Raw genomic sequence first — 22,013 nt, 5'->3', positions numbered from 1 at the left:
TTAATACGGTAATTCATTTCATATTTTTATTTTTTTGTCCATTCCATTTCAACATAACAAACAAACCTAACTATATTGTTATCCACTTAAATGATTTTAGTTTGTACAATCAAACCTATTTTTATAACAAAACTAATCTGGCAATTCTTAATTTAAGGGTATTAGCGGGCTCTTAAGATTAAAAATTCATTTTCCCTCTCAATCACTCCCAAACTACAACATATCGACCTAATTTCCTGGAAGCGGTTCAATCGCCAAGGGTTTAGTCCGGTAATCGAAAGGAACTGAACACCGGAAGGGTGACTAGAGGTGTAATCGCAACTTCAAGTCACCTTTAATCCTAGGTATGTAAAACAAAACTGATTATGCTCAACTGAAAACAATTTGCGATTGTATGTTTATGTGCAATGATGGAACATATTATCGTCCACTTGAAAAGCTAGTTTCATATACAAATTAGTTAAAAATCAACAGCGGTATTGGAATTGGATTAACCTCCCGCCTGTTTGTAATTGAACGAATTGGTTTCCGCTAGCTGTTACACAAGTGCCATTGACGATGATAGTTTGTCATTGTGTACTATGTATCTGTCTGTGACCTAAAGACACATGTTTTTGATACATATATATAATCGTCGTGTATTCACTTGAAAAATAACAATAGTTGTTGAGCAAAGATCACAGTTTGGGAAGAAAAGGAGGGGGGGGGGGATTAGTTATTGTATGTTATAATGCTAGATAGTAGAGAAACTAGTATATCTATTCATTAAATGCTTTTTATATGTGAATTCTTATTTATGTATTTGTTAGTAATTAGAAATTAGCATGTTTGTGAACATAATGCGTTTTATGTATTGATACTAGCTTATTAGAAGCTTATTTCTGCATGTATTGGTTATTAACTTATTAGCATTTAGAATTTTACTTACATGTTAACAATAGTTTGTCTTAGGGGTGTTCACCGTTTAGATCATCGTAAGGTCAAAAAGCCGGCCTTATAAAATACGAAAGGACTCTAAGGTTTGATTATATAAATATATATATATATATATATATATATATATATATATAACTTTTTAGATAATATTATATTTATTTAATACCATAGAGCTTATTTGAATTCTTGCAATAAAACTTTTTTGCCTTTCGTGTGATACTACTACAAAAACAACCATAAGATGCGGTGATTTTGGCCAAAAGGTGCGGTTCTAGGACCGCACCAAATAGTATCGAATCTTTAGATATAGGAACCGCACCTTTTAAAAAACTGCATCATCTAACCTATATAGTCATAACCGCACCTTTTACATCCTAAAATGAATAACCAAACCACATCTTTTAACATATGAACTAACCACACCTTTTAGCTTAAATTCTTTTTTTTTAATTAGCTGGAAACAATATATATACAAAACCTAAAGATATTATATATATATATAATATATATATAAATGAAAACATAAAAATCCTACGTGTCGCGATGTGGTCGCTACCTTTTTTTTGGAGTCACCAAATATGCTTGATTTTTAAATAGAGGCTTCTCATGCATTTGACCTGAATTCATGGGTATGGGTCTTATCAAACCCAAATATTTCTTAAACGGGTTATAACATATCTTTAAATTAAAAATTAATCTCACCAAATATTTGATATAAAAATCCTATATAGTAGGGTTATAATAAAATTAATATATAATTTATTTAAAAAAAAGATATATATTATTTATAATTAAAAAAACAATTTTATAGTAAAAAAATAAACGGTGTTGAGTCTCATCAAGCTGTTATAGCTTTTAAACCGGGTTATAACATCTAATTTATTTGTGAAACAATTTATCATCAAACCATCAGTATATTATTAATTTTGATACAATAAAAAAATAAAAATTCAAAAAATAAATAAATATTAGATACAAATAATATAAAACAACCCCCGTAATACGGGGGATAAAAACTAGTGTATATATATATATATATATATATATATATATATATAGCTGCAAATCTTCAAATATACATCTACATACACATATATACAGTATTTTATGGATGCAAAACCAAATAATATTTAATAAAAGGTTTCAAAATATCCAAAAATCATGTTTCAAAGCACCACAAATGCAATCAGCATACAAAAATCATGTTTCAAATATTCGGTTCACAAACTCTAACTTTCATCCTTGCAACCCAAGAGACACGACTTCAATCTTCATACTTGCAATGCAATCCGAATCCAAAGTCTTCATATATGCATTTACACTAACACAATCATATATATTTTATACTACATGTGACACGTATATACACATATAACACCGAACCTAGGTGTATATTCAATAAAACAAAAAAAAAACTAATCAGTTTAGCTTATGGAAGTTTACGCATCAACCATCCAATGCAAATTGGAACTTAACCCTATAGTTGCATGCATTTGTCCACTGGAAGCTTAACTCAATAATGATAATAAAGTTACCTAAAATATAAAGTATTCAGTTCACGGAAAAGGGCAATTTCGTCATTAAAAAACTAGTGCTGTTTAAAACCCGAACAACACAAGTCAAAAGTTAATCAAACTCAAACCCTACTGCGTACTAATATTTAAGCGAGTTTGTACTTAACGCGTTAAATATAAATGAACATAAAATGGTAGAATTTGGGATAACCTTAAGACGCTTTAGAGAGTTCATGCCCGGCCCTCCAACAATCAAACTCCAAACACCTTAGTAATCCAATAAGCCATTAATTCTACGACCATAATCGTTTTCTTTTAACCACATGTTAGCTAAAAAACAAATAAAGAAACTCTCATTTAATCGTTATAAATATATTACCTTAATAGGTGGATAGTCGATTCGTATATCAGGTCTAGCGTCCACCTGGGGTACCAACAATTTATCATGATTCACGTTCTTAAACAATCCCCTATGAACTTTTGTATAACCTATAAATACAATACAACAAGTAAATTAATTTGAACAGCTCTGTGTACACAAACACACATAGTTATTACCTATAATCTGGGATATGGTCCTTGATCGTCCCCCATGCTCGGGTCCAATAACTCGAACTAGTGGGTCTTCCTTATTTTCAGAATAACTCCCATCGGCTATCATACTTTTCTCCACTCGTTTCTATAAAAAAGATGTGCTAAAACATTCGACTATAGTAATTACAAATCAAACTGTAACATCCTAAATATTCTAATATTAAACAAAGAAAGTTGCGTTAAATTGTCGAGCGTTTAATAATATTAACTAACGTCTAATATGGAAAAGATCATGGACTTGGATTTAATTAAGATGGATTAAGGGTAATGGGCCTTAGGTCCATGAGCCTTAAAGGGTATAAATACCTCCTTAAATCACCCTTAAACCCTAAACCATCATTCATTTCCATCTTATTCTCTATACATTCAAAACACACACACACATTCACTACACCATATTTCGGCCGAGAGAAAGAGAGGTGAGGTCCGAGCAAGCACACGCGATTCAAGATAGATACAAGATCTAGAGCCCTTAAGCAAGCTAACCGAGACCGAAGAACGTATAAAGGTAAGCCGTTTCACATTTAAAGTTTACATTTTTATACACGTTTAGTCTTGAAACTTGAACCTAGAATAGATCGAGTATAAACGAAAGATAAAGTTGTAAAATTGATAGTAAATATGAGTGTAATGAACCCGGAAATGGAAACGGCTCGATTAAATGAACCCTTAAACTAGTATTGAACGTTTCGTGCTTAAAGGTCCGAACTTTATGCATTTTCGGGCCAAATCTTATTCAAAAACGACCATAGGGTTGATCGCGAGTTGGTTAAATATCGTATCCAAAGATTTCGCGTTAAAACGGTGATGGTTATGGGAGTTTTGGATGAGCCGTAGTTGCTGCTAGGCAACTTCGCCTGCAACTAACTTCGCCAAGCAAGTTCGCCCAGCATGTTCGCCAAGCAAGTAAGCCTGTCTTATATGTTCGCTCAAGCATATAAGTTCGCTCACTGCTAACCTCGCTGAATGTTAACTTCGCCACAATAAGCTCGCTGGCCAGCTTCGCTTGTTGTTAAGTCCGCCTAACAACAAGTTCGCCAACCTTAAGTTCGCTTGGATGTTAAGTTCGTCTGAGGTTAACTTCGCCTAAGGTTAACTTCGCTAAGGTTAACTTCACATGTTGATAACTTCACCTGTTGATAACTTCACCTAAGGTTAACTTCGCCTGAGGTTAACTTCACCTGTTGATAACTTCACCTAAGCTTAACTTCACCTGAGTTTAACTTAGCACTAAGTTGAAATAATCTGACACGATAGGACGAGTATTGATACGTGTAACCTATATACAATTAGCAGAGCACAGTTAAAGAGAGGAACCACGATAAACGGAGAAAGGAACCGCATTCAGGTGAGTTTCTAGCCCCACATCTGTGTTATGTTTTCGGGGCTGTGTGCATACTCAATATGTTTGTTAATACGCTTATCCTAAGAGATAAGTGTATGCCTTATGTGAATAATGTGAAATGTATGAATGATTGCTTGATGGTATGTGAACGATCTTCGGATATTGCACGTACTGTCAGGTTGTAACGCTATGTATAAGGTAATTATGATATGTATGCCTATGTGTATGAACGTGATAAAGTTAATAAAAGAAGGAAAGGATGGTTGTATGGTTGTATGGTTACGAAAAGGGTACCAAGCTCTAATAATACTCGAGGTATGATGTATGGTTGTATGGTAACGAAGAGGGAATCGAACCCTACTAATATTCGAGAACTAGGGAACCGAACCCTACTAATATTCGAGGAAGGAGGGTACCGAGCCCTAATAATACTCGAGGAAGGAGGGTACCGAGCCCTATTAATACTCGAGGAAGGAGGGTACCGAGCCCCTAATAATACTCGAGGAAGGAGGGTACCGAGCCCTAATAATACTCGAGGAAGGAGGGTACCGAGCCCTAATAATACTCGAGGAATGTAGGGCGTAATGCTCCTTATAACGTAAGATATGAAAGCAAGTTAGTACAAAAAAAAGTATGAAAGTATGAAAGTATGAATGAAAGAATATAAGTTTGTGTGTATTGTATAATGTTTGATTAACTAGAACTCACTCAGCGTAGCTGACTTTTAGTATGCACGCAGGTGAGTAGGATGAGGCAGCTCGCTTGAGGAGACACGTGGCATTGAATAAGAGGCTGGCATCAGAAGGCTCCAGACGTGATATGCTTTAATTACTTTGTTTTTGAAAGACAGGTTGTTTGTTTAAGACAAGTTTTGGATTGTTACGAAATGTTTTATGAAAGTTTTTAATGTTCCGCGAATGTTTTAATTAACTCTGATATTTAGAACTGCGTTTATGAATAAATCCAACACAAAAGTAGGGCTACCGGTAACGGGGTCTTACACAAACTAAATTCATGTTTCATATAATTATACAACATAATCATTTACCAAAGTACCTAATGCAAGTTTTAATGAAACAGTCTAAATGTCATAAATTAGAAAATGGGTTAAATGTTTGATATTATGATTTTTTTTGGGTAAATATGTTATTAAGCATGTATACCTAAAATTTAAGATGGTTAAAAAACTAACCGATGGTACAAGCTTTGGAGAGTTAGATGCTATTTCAAAAATTAATCTACGCAGGGCTTCTTCAGCATCAGAATTCAACAATTATGTGATAAATGGAGTTGATGATCAAAGTGAGCATTATGTTGATAACATCGTTGAGTTTCATGTTGAAGATCGAGCACGTCACTTGACAGAGACCAAATCAAGGCGTGCAGTATATGACGACTTTATTGCCACTACGAGATTGACCGTTATATCGAGATAATAGAAGGTACATTTGATTGTACGTGAGGTAGAGTATATATGCAAGAGTATTGATACAATTGAAAGGAGGGTGATTAACGCTAGTGATGTTGAAGGATATAAAAATGAGGTTAAGAGTTTGTTGTTGAAAATTACCTTAGTATTGGAAAGAGTTGCGAACCAACTTAAGATCTAAAGATTTCTAAGGAGAGCTAACAACACTAGCAACAAGTGTTAATTAAACCAACTTAAGATCTAAAGATTTCTTGCCAGTGGGTAGGGCGAAGAATGAAAGAGGTTATCTAAGGGATGTTATTGCACCTCGTCTCGAGGAGGATTTCAACCAAAGTATGGATTTGGTAGCCAACATACTTTAGCTTGTGAAATCCAAATGTGAGGATTTGAAAGTAAGAAGGAAGAACTAAAGAAAAAGATTGCAGAGCTTGATAAGCATAATGCATAACACTTCTAGAGGTTAAAGAGTTTAACATATTAATTTTGCATAGATTTATTTTGAAAGTTAAAATGGAATTTAGGTGGTTTTCAAACTTATTTTTGTTGCAGTGACGAGCCAATTGAATAGGTGGAATTAATTTTGGGACTATTTTGATGATGTTTTGATTGTATTTTCATGCTCTTTATGATTAGTTCGCAAATACATGTAAATTAGATTGCTGACGGTTTAAAATAGTAATGAGTTTTATCAAGTTTCAGTTCTTTTATTCAAATTCGAATAAGCTTATTTGAATCGAATATTGTGAATCGTGTTCAGATCCAGCTTTATAACTCAATATTCGAATGACCTAAGTTCAATTCGGATAAGCACCCCTAACCGGGTGGTCTGAATATAATTTTGTTTCTATATTCACAACGTATCTATTTTTATAGATGTACCCAACCACGAGACTTGTCTTTGACTTTCTTTCTGTAAATTGGTATTTAAAGAATTTGAAATGTAATATCTTAAGTTCATTTTATTGAACAACTTTCTGTTTGAACCCATGTGGTTTGGTGGTTACATTTATTTATTTGTATACAATTCCCAAACCTTTAACCCTTGAGTCGCTGAAATTTTCAATATTAGCCGTTTGTATACAATTGACCAACACTGTTCATTTATTTTGTTACTTTTTAGTGAAAAGACATGAATGCCCTCCATATTAATTAACAAAAATAAGAAAAATAAGTAATAATAGTAATTAATATTATATATATATTAAAAAGGAATGTCGGTGGCCTCTCACAATTCTACTATTCATCATTTCTCGCTTTATGTCCTGGTACGTTGTGCATTGTTGGTTGTCTACATCCATTATTACGATGTTTGTCTCTCTAAATTCATTCTCTCTCTCTCTCTCTCTCTCTCTCTCTCTCGCGCTTCAGAGATCAGACGCACCTTCTCCTGAATCGTCTTCTCGACTACTGTTCGTTTGTGGTTGTCTTTGGCGGTGCCAAAAATCGCGACAGACAGCGATTGTAACTCGGCGGCTCCTCACATATCATTCAGTAGCTGGCGCATTCGAAATCAACACTCATGAGTCATCGCAAAAACAAAGGGTATAATAATAAATTTGTAACATATTTATAGAAGACAAAAGTCAAGCCAATTGTCTTCCACGGTCATGCAAGTCAAACGCAACATTAACAACATGTTTAGCAGCAGATGTGTTTGACAGTAGCAATGTTTATATTCACATAACTACTATTTTAATAAAAATGTTATATTGCTTACATGACCCTATTTAACCGAATGCTTCAAGAGCGCATTCATATTCATCGGATCATCACTAGTGGACTGATTATTTTCATCAAATTTTATAGCTATCTTCTTATTAGGTATCTTCTTAAAACAAGCAGGTCCGCACTTGGTTCTTGATTTATTTGTCGGACTCTTATTTTTGGTTGGTTTTTTTGCCATACTACATATATGATAATTGAATTAAAGTCAAATACACGTATAAAAGAGTCATAATACGACAAACAACACATGAAATACACTTTAATAATACATGACCACATACAATATTTAAATATTGAACCACACCAACCCAAATATATAAATAGGAAAATATTATTGTTCATCAAAACAATAAAAGAAGGCTTAACAAGACAATATTATTGTTCAACTTTATTTTCAAGAGCAATATGTGAACTTACTCTATGATGTGTGTTGGAGGACGATCAGCTACGGTGACGGAGGACGACGGGTGAAGGATGAAGGTGCGGAGGAAGGCTGGTGAGGGCGGAGGACAACGGGTAAGGGCTGATGATAGCGGGTGAGGGCTGAGTACGGTCGGAGACAGCGGAGGAATGCCGGAGACGGTGGAGGACGACCCGAGATGGTGGAGGCTGGCTAGGGTTACTTGGCTGTAACTTCTAGATTTTGGGTGTGAAAATTATTTTAACTTAATTGAAGTTATTATATTTTGGGTGGGGAAGTGAATTTTTTTTTGGAGGGAATAGCTAAAAACTTTTGGGAGGAAATAGGTAAAAAGGAATTTATGGTGTAAACGAGCTTGGCTCGTCCATATTACTGAAGCTTGAATTTTGGCTCGAACAGAAAGTTCAAAGATTGAGCTCGGCTCAAATAAGTTGGAGGAGTTAATTAGTTTGATACAAGCTCGACTGAAGTTCATTTTCAATTGAAGTCATTAAACTTTAAACATAGAATTAATAAACTCACTACGATAAATCATGTAACATTTCATTTAAATTGTCACTAGGGCCATTCAAGTGTTCATCATTCTCATCAAGGTTGATGAGTCGTTGTTGTACGTACTATTAAGGTTTGATGCGTCGTTGTTGTATGTACTATGCTAAAATCAGCTAATGATTCTCCATGTCTTAACCAACAGTCGTATCTAGGCATAAAGCCATTTTTGAACAAATGCGCCTCTATTTAAGTGACATCCTCAAAATATTGAAATGTTTGACATACAGAACAAGGACAGCAAATTGACCGACTTCTTTTTTTACGCGATTTGCTTCGGCGGCACTAAGAAAACTTTGAACACCCGCTACATAAATTTCGGATGTATGCGAAGCTTTGTACATCCAATCACGATTAATCTAGAAATAAAATATTCAAACAAGTGATGTAAATGTATTTCTCAACTATTAATTAATAAATAGTAAACGAGCTGAGTCCGAGACGAGCTTTTTGAAATAGAGATCGAAACGAGCCGAGTTCAAGCTCGAGCGTTAAAATCGGGCTCGAGCATTTGCATCCCTACACACATATACATACATATATATATATAGATAATGCATACAAATAATAATCACAAATATGTATATTGTTATACATCGAACAAATATATACAATCACATACATATAAATCAAACTTATCTATATACAACAAAATATATTCAACAATACATAAAAATATAACTTAAAACTATAATATACCGTATTTTAATGACCAAATTCGAATTCAAACATTTTAGGAACTTGCAGCTTGGTTAATTCGCGTTCTTTAATTTGAAAGCATGCATAGGTATACAAATATATAAAAATTGTATATGGTGTAATCTTAAGCCTTAACATAACCTCATTTAATAAACAAGACCAGGCTTGAGCTTCACTTGTCGAGCTCGAGCCGACTCGCGAGATAATGTATAGTTTGAAAGTTGAACTTTTGAATTATATTTGTTGGGACCGCACCTCTTTTGTTATCCGCTATCAAAAGGTGCGGGTGGTATTTGATCGCATCGTTTTGTCTTTGTGAACCGCACCTTTTATACTAGTTTAGCTTAAAAACCGTTTTTATGTCAAAAGGTGCGGTTGAATGGCTGAACCGCACCTTTTGTGTTTTTCCCCATTTTTATAGTATATATAAAATTAAAGGTTAATAATGATTATGTAAGCAACAGATTATAGATAACAAATTCTTTGTTTTTTTAATCAATAAATGTGTATACTAATATTACTTTATTGAATGTACTATTAGATAATAATGCATTATAGATAACAATGGATTCTCTGTTTATACATGCATTTTATTTTGTTATGTAACACATCAGCAGCAACATCTTTTAATTAAACATTTTTATATTATCTTACTTATTTATGCCTTTACATGTTAATAGATCAGGTATTGAACCAAATGGTTTGGTAAATGATGAGAGTGAAGGTGATATCAAGGGATTTCAAGGTACGCATGTTTAGTGATCAAAGTATATTTTTGTTTGTTGTTTCAACATTTTCGCTATTGCTACTTGTTGATGGTATTTTATTTCAAATGACAAGATGAGGCCAACAAGGATGAAGAGTATGAAGACATGAATGATATGAAAATTGCATATGATAAAAATGAGGATGATTATTCCAACAAAACAAGATAGAAGCACGTACCTAAAAATATTCCAGAAAAGATATGGCGGTAATTTTCTAGACAACTTATCTATTATTAGAATTTTCTATTAGAGTTTTATATTGAATCATTTATATTAATGTGTATCTAGGAGCTTTGTTTGTGGGCTAAGGACGTACACATCTCTAAAAAAATATGCATGTATTTGATTTGCTCGTTGTTTGTGTATTTTACTGTTCTGTTCAATATGCTTATTTTTCTAAGTGATGCATGCTATCATGAATACATAGAAATGAATACCCAAACAAGGAATCGCCTAGTTTAACCAAATTATTTGAACACACACGTAAAAGGACCGAAGGTGTATATCGTTATACATAAGATGACAATGCAAAAAAAATTGTAAGTTCTTTTTGGTTTTTCTCGAATACGGGTATCGTACTTGTACCAAACCGATACATACAATACTCTATTCAGATTTAATTTATTAACGGGTCAAATTTTTGAAGTAATAATAGATTATTTATTGGTCAAAACTGACCCTTTAACAGGTTAATGTAGTGTATTTTGTAATCAGTTTTAAAGCAGTAACTAGTAACGGGCTAAATTTATATCCTTGTTTAATCTGAACTTCCAACGGGTTGTGGCGTCAAAATAACCCGATAACTTGGTGTATTTAGTATCAAAGTTTGTCTTGGTAACTAGCAATGGGTCCTACATTATGTCTTATTTAATTTGAACTATTAGTCGGTCAAAAATTTGAATTATTAACTAGTTATTTACATGTTAAATTTCCAATTGCTGGTTTAGTTGAAAAAGCGAAATTGATTGAAATGCGAAAAGATATTAAAGAGTGCCATCAAAGGAAAAAGGATGAGCTAGAAGCTATGTGGAAAATTATAGATAGCCAACAAGCGAACTTTAAAGCTACGATGTAGAATATTATGGACAGGCTACCAGAGTACTTGAGGATCAATCTTTTAGAGAAAGTACGTCTTCATGACTTTTATAATTGTGATTGACAACTTTATTATGATTATGTTGGTTGTTTGTTTGATTACGTTGTTAATATGAAATTTGACATCTTAATTTTTGACATGAAATTATCAACTATATTTTATTATCATTGTTTGTGTAATTGAGATACAATTTCATATTTGTAGAAGTTTTAGTACTCCAAATAATGAGCTACAAATTTGCACTTTCATGTAAAAAGTTTGCATTTGTTCTAATTGAAATCTTATAAAAAGTGTTGCATTTGATGTAAAAGAAGGTTGCATTTTAGTCTAGCGAAGGTTGCATTTGAGGTAATGAAGGTTGCATTTGTGTCCTGTAATAGTTGCATTTAAAATTTTAAAAGGTTGCATTAGCTTGTCAAAAAGGTTGCATCATAAAAAGGTTGCATTATCTAACAAAAAGGTTGCATTAGGCCTAATGCAACTTCACCTAATGCGGCCCTAGATAAAAGGTTGCTTTAGGCCTATTGCAACTTTTTCAAAGCCTAATGCAACCTTTTATGTGGGTTGCAATAGCTTCTTTTTCTTGTAGCGTTAAGAAAAAATTAAGATACAAACATCAAAAAATGTTAAACTAAAACTAAAAAACAAGCATTTAAAATCACCATTTAGTGAATAAGAATTAAAATGTCTGGCTTTTGGATCATTGATATCATGTGTCTTTACCCATTCATGAATCTGCAGAAAATTATCAAAATTTAAAAAGACAAAATGTTACTTGCTTTACTTATAGCTACATATCCACTCTTAACCTCATAAACTTAAAGATCATATTTCTTGTTCAATAACTTTAAACATGTTTTGGTGATCTTAATTAAAAGTTTAAAATACGGATTTATAGGATTGTATAAAAAACAAAAATACATTAACTAATAATTAATTTTTGTTTACCTTAAACATGAAAATTATAGAAATTTCAACAGAAACAGAAAAACATTACTTAATAATTAGTTTTTGGTTAACCTAACTGTTTTGGACAAAAATATGCTAAGGATAATGTATCCAAATCCGTAATTGTGAGGTTTAGTGCTAAGGTAACAACAGTGAATATATGAACGAAATAGAGATGAACACCGTGATTTGTTGCGAGGAAAAACACCTTGATCTCGATTAGATCAAAGGAAAAAAACCCCGGGTGATGAAAACTCGTCGATCACCACTTTATTACTATCAAAAAAGGTTACAAACGGTGGGGATCTTGATCAAAGATTACAAGAATAACTAACTGTGTGAGCTATATGCTAGAGAGAGTTCTCGTCAAAGCGTTAGCGAGTCTCAGTTGTATGTGTACGTAAGTGTCAAGTGAACTAACTTTGATCTTAAGCTCGGTATATAACAAACGAAAATAACAACTAACAAGTAGGTCCTATTAATCCACCATCTCTCCACTCTCTTCCTTCGTGCAGTTTGACCACGTGCTTTAGAAGTCCATTAGCGAAATAGGTGGTGGACTAAGTCTTGGAGCCGTTATACCTGGCTAACACAGCACCATTCAAACACAATTATTAGTAAACATATATTACCGTGGATCCCTGATCCTTCATAACCTGAAATATATCTTAAGAATAATCTATCCATAAGATAGTCAAGAATAATGGATCCTCATCGTTAAATTCATGCCCTAACAATTGCCCCCAAAATGGCGGGTGATTGTGAAACACAACTGTCATTTTGAAATTTAAATCCCTGCAAAAAGTAGATGATTAGACATGTGTCAGGAAGTTATTATTAATAAGTTTATAATTATCCGCCGCCTATATATGTGATCATCATAACCATCTTATAGCCACACAATTCAGCCGTCACTCAGGTATCCTTCTTTCTTTTCTTTTCATTTTCTTAATCATGTCTACAATATCTGCTTCTTCTTCTTCCTCTGACCAGACCAAACCAAATGAACTCCGTTCGCAAGGTATCCTTGTAGCCCCATCTTCCGAAATCTGTAAGTTCATAGACCCAGATATCGATGACATTCGGCCATTTTTTCTGAATAATACCATCTTCCGGCCCTTCGAATCTACAACTCGCAACGATTGTACATCAAAGAACTGGATTTGTTTTCCAGCCCAACCGTTCTTGATAGGTTTCAAATACCCTTTTCCTAATTTGACCCAAAGTTTTTCACCTTGGCCGGAATCAGTTACATCCAGACCATGCCCATGTTATGGAGGGTCCTTCATGCTATAGAAAGGATAATCGAGGAAGAAGGCGTCGAGTTTGGCTTCTCACAGTTATCGTATCTGTACACCCTGGTCACCCATGGTTCCAAACGTTTTGTTTTTAAATCGAAACCTCGTCAAGTGATTCCTATCTCCAAGGTTACCCAGAACAATACACTCAAGAAGAATCAATTTTTCTTCGTAAAAAGAGATTCCATTCCGGGTGGACCCGACCTTCCCAAAATGTGGATCCAGAAGGGTAGGATCTAGGATCCTTGGGTCGCAAATGTAGGATACTTGATTCTTTTACTAATACTTTTTCTTTCCTTGTGTAGTTGAAAACTTTGATTTGCTGTCTGAGCTTCCTGGAGTTGAAGAGAGAGTCAAGAAATTCTTGGCACTAGATCCTACAATCAGAACCTTTCAAGCTAAGTTTGTCGAAGCTTTCCAGGAGTCAAACTCAGAGTCAAACATGTCAAGTAAGTATCTTTATAATTAAGTTTAATATTGATAAAATAATAAAAAAAATTTAAACTTATTTGGGAATCTTGTTTACAGGTGCTCAGAAGTTAGGAAAATCCGCATCCAAGTTCTCTCTTGAGGATATTGATTGCATGTTTGTGAAGAAGGAGACTTTGAAGTCCACTCCGATATCCGAGCCTTGTCCAGTCACGACCCGAGCCAAGTCATGAGCAAAAAGGAAGAAAAGTTCTGAACCTGAGAACCCCTTTGACATCGAGAAACAGCACCTAGAGATGTTGAATGTCGTAAGGATCCTTTATCCTCTTAGCCTTTGCTGACACATTAAGTCTTCTCTTAATCTTGTCTTTTGTTCTTATACAGGCTGTCAACTCTGCTCGAAGCCATCATGAGAAGATTGTTTGAGAATACAAGGAGACTCTTGCTGGAATGAGTTCCATGGCCGCAACAAAGGATAAAGCGCTTTCCAAGATGACCAAAGAGAAGAAACAAGTTGAGGATCACGCATCCACACTAGCGGTTCAAATGCAGGAGAAGATCAACCGGGCTACCAATGAGGCGATGATTTGGGCAGCCAAATCAATTTTGCAGGCCAGGATCAAGCTGGTAACTGAAGCCAATGATCCATCTTTTAACAAATCTTCATGGGACATAGCGCAGTGGAAGCAACCCTTGGCAAACATGGGTGGTGGCGAGGACGAAGAGGAAGGTGAGATGGCCGATGCAAGTGGAGCAGGTGCAAGTGGAGTGAAGGAGACATATGAGGCTGAAGAAGGAAAAGCAGCAGCAGTAGAGGGTGAAGAAGCTGCATGAACGTGCGATGAAGGATAATGAAGACAAGGCCCGAGCCCATTTTCTTTTTATGTTGATAATGTTTTATGGATGATTGATTATGATTTGTAATAGACAATAGTAATTAGGGTAAAGGATCCATGATCCTTAAGTCAATTCTCGGGGGTAGCAAAGGTGGATGGATCCTCTGTTTGGGGGGATGAAGCCTTTGGTGCCCCTGTTTTCTTTATTTTCCTGCACTCTATGAACGGTTAGTAACACCTGCTTAACCCGGGTGGATGGTCGGTGAAATCCGGGTTAAGGATTTTGGTTAAATCCAGGTGACTTATGTTCATTAATAATCTAAAACTTTTGACTATTTGCTTGTTATTTATTATTTTGAAAGTTTGTTTGATATAGTCTTAGTTTTATTGAAAGTTTTAAAAAATAAGCTTGAGTAAAAATCTTAGGATAGAGTATCCTTACGAAAAATAATTATAAAAATTTTAGGATAAAATATCCTTGTAGAAATAATTCAAAGATTTTAAATCCTTAAACACAAAGGTTTATAAGGATCCGAGCCAAACAAATGTAAATTTACAAGTAGAAATCATACCATAAGGTCTACGCAGACCCAATTTACAATGAGTATTGACCCTTTCATGATCCTTGTAAAAATAAGTTAAGGATTTCGAATCCACAAGTCTTGATTCTCGTTATTGAACTTAGAATATCTATTGCAAAGAGCTTATAAGAATAATTGGGGTTAACCTTGTTAAACTAGGGGCAAACCCTAATAATAAACTGGGGACAAGCTTGTGCAACAGGGGACAAGCCCAAACTGGGGACAAGCCCGAAAACTGGGATTTAGCCAAACGTGAGATAACATGAAAATGTTATAAACCGGTGGTTTGGTACGTCTACCATAAATCGTAGGATCCTCATATAGCCGAAGACAACGAAATTGTTAGCCACTAAGCGTGTACTGGTCCCGCTGCCCCGGACTATACATTGGATAGCGTGCGCTCTAGGCGAGAGTGTAGAAACTCTAATTTATAAGAAAGGTGAAAACCTTAAAACCTTGGAAGATATGACCATCGGGGGTCATACCTTAATCGTGGACTAGGCCAAAGGAAGTAGTAAAGTAACTTAAAGGTGAAGGAGAGGTGGCCAACCTCTTGATCATTGGATATCTTATTACTAGCCTGCATTGTTACTTAAAACTTGGAAAAGACAAATGTTAAATATGTTATCCTTAAAATAATAAAAATCTTAAATGAATAAGTGATCAGATAGATATTACCGATTTTAGGATCCTTTAACCTTTAAGTATACTCGATCCTGATCAGAAAAAGTACTTTTTGAGGTGGATAGCATTCAATGCTCTTGGTACCTGCTTCCTTCCATAATGAGCAAATGATATGCTCCCTTTCCTGCTTCCGACTCGACTAGATAAGGACCTTCCCACTTGGGTGCTAGCTTCCCATCTGCCGGATTGGTTGTATTTTGGAAGGCTTTCCTCAAGACCAGATGTAAGGCCCCGTTACCGGTGCCTCATATTTGGACGTTGGATTTACTCTTTCACATAGTTCTAATAATCAGAGTTAATAAAAACTTTCGCGGAATATAAAAACTTTCAATAAAACTTACATATTAATCCATAACTTGTCTTAATAAACATATTGTCATAAAACATAATTAATAAAACTTCTTGGGTCATCCAATGCCAGCCTCTTATTCAATTCCAAGTGTTCCCCTCAAGCAAGCTGCCTCATCCTACTCACCTGTGTGCATACTAAAAGTCAGCTACGTTGAGTGAGTTCTAGTTAAACATACATCATACAATACTTTTATTCTTACATACTTTCATTCATACTTTCATTACTTCATTTATACTTTCATATTTACTTTCATTCATATCTTACGTTATAAAGAGCATTACGCCCTACATGCCTCGAGTATTATTAGGGCTCGGTACCCTCCTTCCTCGACTATTATTAGGGCTCGGTACCCTCTTTCCTCGAATATTAGTAGGGTTCGGTTCCCTAGTTCTCGAATATTAGCAGGGTTCGTTTCCCTCTTCGTTACCATACAACCATACATTATGCCTCGAGTATTATTAGGGCTCGGTACCCTCTTCGTTACCATACAACCATACATCATGCCTCGAGTATTATTAGGGCTCGGTACCCTCTTCGTTACCATACATTAACCTTTCTTTATTTACTTTACAACATTCATAAACGTACATATCATACTTACATTACTCCTAACCTTTCAACTTATTAGTACGTGCAATATCCGAAGATCGTTCACGTACCGATAAGCCATCATTCCTAACTTTCACATAACCACATAGGGTATACACTTATCACTTAGGATAAGTATATTAACAATCACATCGAGTATGCACACAGCCCCGAAACATAACACAGAAATGGGGCAAGAAACTCACCTGGAATCTGTTGCGCTCGCCGTTAATCATTATCCCCTTCCTTAATTGAGCACGACTAACTGTTAAATATATTTTTGTTAATTAACCTTTTACTTGATTAAGTCGGTATTTTAGTTTACCAACTTGTTTCTAAGTTGGGCTTGTTTGTTTAGTTTAGACAAGGGCTTAATAACTTGTGAACTTTAATTTAGTTCAGGCCCAACTATCCAGTAAAGCACCTGGACCCGGCTGGGTTCAGGCCCAACCCAACAGAAATGGGATGACTGAAAACCCCAGGCAGAGGACCCCAGGTCTGACCGAGAACGTCCAGGTTTGACCGAGAACGTCCAGGTTTGACCGTGAACGTCCAGGTTTGACCGAGAACGTCCAGGTTTGGCTGTGAACGTCCAGGATTGACCGAGAACGTCCAGGTTTGACCGTGACGCCCAGGTCTGATGCTTTCAGCTCAACTTTCCACCTTTATATCCATTTTAGGCTCCAAAATAACGGTTAACGGTCCAAACTTGATCTTTTAGCTACCTTACTTCACCATTCCTAACCGTCTAACACCCATTAACCCCCATGGCTCAAGGTCTAGCTCGTTATGATCATAAAGATTGAACCTTTAAGCCTAAAACCTTCTTTAAGCTAGTTCTAGGGTTTCATTCATGAACCGTATCTAACCATGAGCCTTTTCGTCCATATTAATTATCAAGTTTTCTACTTTATGAACTAACTAGACCCGATCTACTCTAGGTTTGAATTTCATGATTATTCGTTCATAAAAATGTAACCATTAAGATCAAGAACATACCTTTATGATGTTTCTAGGTCACGGCTAGCTTGATTAGGATCTTGGATCGTTTATCTAGCTTGAGTAAGGAAGATAAACCAAAGACCTATGCTAGTTTGATCTTGGATCTCGTTTCCTTATCTTGCGGCCGAAAATAGAAAGGTTGGGTGTGTTATGGAGGTGTAGGGAGAATAAGATGGATAAGATGGATGGAAATGGAAATATTTAGGGTTTAAGGGGTATTTATACTCCCTTAAGCCCATGGACGTAAGGACCATAATTCCTTTCTAGTCCATGATTAATCCTCTAATCTAGCTTACTTATCTTTCCCCCTATTATTATTATTTTATTTACCATCTTAAGTAAACTCGTCCACCTTAAGAAATAATATATAGAATATCATTTATTGAAATTTTGGGATGTTACAAGTCTTCCCTCCTTAAAGGGGTTTCGTCCCCGAAACCTAACTATTACGTAAACAGATTAGGGTAAAACTTGCGCATCTCATCCTCAGCCTCCCAAGTAGTATTTGATCCATTACGATGCTTCCATATCACTTTCACTAAGGGTATAACCTTATGGCGAAGTTGTTTCTCCTTGCGATCGACGATCTCTATTGGTTGTTCAATGTAGTTCGGCTGTTCATCAACTTCAATGTAACACCCCGTAACCGCAGCGGAAACGTAAACGGGATGCAACAGACACCTCTGATATCAACCACATTGTTTATAAAGAAAACTGAATGCATTAATATACTTCAAAATTACATTATCTCGTATTTCATTACTGTCTAGGTGATACACACATCATACAATACGATACACAATTCTATTTGTTATAATGTATCCTAACATCCTGCACGCAAATCTTACACACATCAAGCACTTAGCACGTAAGCAATCACTTCATCTTAATTGTACCTGAAAAGCATGTGAGAAAACGGGTCAACTACGAATAGTTGGTGAGTTTCACAATTTGAGTAAACCATGATAAATCCATATCATAATATAACATTATCTGGGGACACTGTTAACCCAGTACTGTACTCATTCTGGGGGCAACGTTAACCCGGAAACACTTCCAAAGACATCTTGGGACACAGTTAACCCAGTAACACTTCCAAATACATCTGGGGACACAGTTAACCCAGTAACACTTCCAAAGACATCTGGGGACACAGTTAACCCAGTAATGTACCCATTCCGTACGATTCCCGTACAATCAAATATTTATAAATACACACAAATCCATGCGTACAGTATGTATTTAAACATTTCAATAGTAACATGCTTCCGCCCCGGGAAAATATTTGAAAACAATTCAGAAAAAGGGGCTCGTGAAACTCACCTTAGCACATGCAAGCAGGTAACAACAATCATTATCAGTTAACACGTCCAATCTGTAATATGATCCCTACGATCGTTACTATACACTCATTATTAATATAACTTTAACTAAGTTAACCGGTACATCTGGGGACACTGTTAACCCAGTACTGTACCCGAAATACTTCTCCGGACTCAGATTGTGATATCGTTTAGAGTTCCATGGTCACAATTACTATTAGTCGTTTTTCTCGTTTTGCGTGCCTCGCACGGTTATCCGTTTTTATGTTTCAAAAATGGGTTTGGTCACACACGACCCGAAAATAGTTGTTGACTGATAATTTAGTTAGAGTTGTGAAATTTGAGCTCGGTTTAGGCCCCGATTGGCCGCGGGACCAGTTTCCGTCTTTGGCGTACCGGAAACTGTTAAAATAGGTTAAAATTACTCAAATCATCCGAATTATTTTCGGATGATTTATTTTTACTTGTTTAACTCAGTTATATGAAAATAGTTCATTTTAGGGTTTTTATACACCAGTCAGCTCGCTTATGCGAACTTTACCGGTTTACGCCTTTTAAACTTTAAAAGTTTGTTTTTGCACAAATAATTATCCGTTTAATCCCGGATCTTGAAATTTTGCACAAATCACTTTTTGACAGTGGGGAATTTTATAAAAATATTTACAGAATTAATTTCTATATTTAAAATTTATTTATCTATTTTTAAACACCATTTAAACACTAAATATGTCGTAAATACCAAACAATCTTAGAAAAATCCCAAATTACTCCTGGATGTCCCCTGCCATCCACATAGTCCCCTGTTTCCAGAACCAAAATCTTCTTTTACATGCCATTTTCACCAAAACCGAGCTATAAACCCTAGAACTCGTTTACCCGAAAAGCCTACTTAGACTTCTCCAACTGACCTCAAATTTTGTGTGTGACTTATACATGTTATTAAAAGCTTATCTGGAATTTTCCAGAATTTTTCATGACATTTACCTATTTTCACCATTTTTGGCCAAAACCGAGCATTAAATTCACCAAATATTCATCCTTTATCCAAAAATTACCAAAAATTCACAGAACTCATATTTTCATGTATCTAACACCTCTGTAAAATTTTATGACCTAACTCTACACGTATTACAATCTGTCCAAATATCCCAAAACCGAACATAACCGAATATACCTTTCGTTTTCCGCCACTACAAGCTACAAACTCGTCTTTCCGCCTTATCTACCACTAAATACAGAACCTACAAACAACATACCACAATACCAAGCAGGTTACACTCACGATCAAGCCATTTCTTTCATGGTTTCGGTTATGATTCCAAAAACAAAGATTTAACCGTAAAAATTCGTTTTTGATTCGTTTAACTCCTTTCTTGGACCAAGATCCCTTGTATAACCCGTATACATCATTTGCTCATGCAAGAATCGGTTTTCATCTTTGAAACCTCATTTTCTTGCAAACAAACTCAAGAAACGAAGATGGAAACGTGATTAATTCGGTTTTTACCTCGGTTTTCTTGCTCCAAATATCGGTTTTGAGTTTATGATCTTGAGAGAGTTGAAGATTGTGGAGAATTTGATGTAGAAAAAAGAAATGAGAGAATGTGGAAGACCCCTTGGCCGATCGGAACTAAGGAGTGGTGGGGTGGGACCCACCTCTCCAATACTAGCCACACATTTGGATTTCCGCAATCCGGATAATGTTTTGGATAATTTGGTTCAGTTCGTTTTTCAGTTAAATGTCTAATTCGGCTTAAAACGAGGCTAAAACGGTCGTTTTTCGGCTTAAAATTGAAATTTATATAAAACCGATTTAAAAACTTTAAAAACTTAAACCATGACATTTATTAACTTAAAACATCATATCATTAGTTATCGCGCATCTTTTTCGGCTTGATCGATCATCTCTTGCTCGGTTTGGTATTAAAGGTTTCGTTTAACGTACCGACATTAAATCGAAATTCTTTTTCTGTGCCGTACTTTACTTATCCAGAAGCATTAATGCTTCGTAAAATCACTACATATCATATATCTCGTCTATAATTGAACCCTAGATTCGTTCGGGTTTCAATAACTATCGATCGATTGATCGCATATTCAATACGATGAATTATATATTCACGTACAATCCATACAGTGAACCCTGTATTCTCATATAATTACTATGGTAATTCATGTATCCGACATTAAATATGACGTAACTATTGTCTACCGGTTAGGGTATACCGGGTTTCGTCGGAATCGTTACATTCAATGTCCACCAGTGGCACGTGCAACGTGTCATCAGCCAGACACTTTCTCAGATAGGAAACATAGACGGTTGAGTGAATTCCTTCTAACTCTCTGGGCAAATCCAGCTTATAGGCTACTTCACCCACATGATTTAAAATCTTAAACGATCCAATGTACCTTGGACTCAACTTTCCTCTCTTTCTGAATCGAATGATTTCTTTCCAAGGCGAGACCCTGAGCATCACATTGTCGCCAACGCTAAACTCAATCGATCGTCGCCGCTTATCGGCATACGATTTCGGCCTGTCTTGAGCAGCTTTCATTCTAGCCTTAATCTGATCGAACTTTGAAGACGTTTCTTGAACCACTTCTAAACTTCCTATCTCTTTCTGACTGATCTCCCCCCAACATACCGGGGTTCTACGTCGTCTACCATAAAGCATCTCGAACGGTGGCATACCAATACTTGAATGGTAACTGTTGTTATAGGAGAACCCTGCCAGATGCAGATGATCATCCCAACTTCCACCAAAGTCTAAAACACAAGCACGTAGCATATCCTCAAGGGTTTGGATCGTCCTTTCAGACTGCCCATTGGTTTGAGGATGATACGCCGTACTGATGTTTAATCTCATTCTCATAGCTTCATGGAACTTCTTCCAAAAC

This window comes from Bidens hawaiensis, unplaced genomic scaffold (genome assembly GCF_021521415.1).
Source record: "Bidens hawaiensis isolate Kalapana, Puna unplaced genomic scaffold, B.hawaiensis_p1.1 tig00005306_1, whole genome shotgun sequence".
Classification (NCBI taxonomy): domain Eukaryota; kingdom Viridiplantae; phylum Streptophyta; class Magnoliopsida; order Asterales; family Asteraceae; genus Bidens; species Bidens hawaiensis.
Note: the sequence above shows the minus strand (reverse complement) of the source record.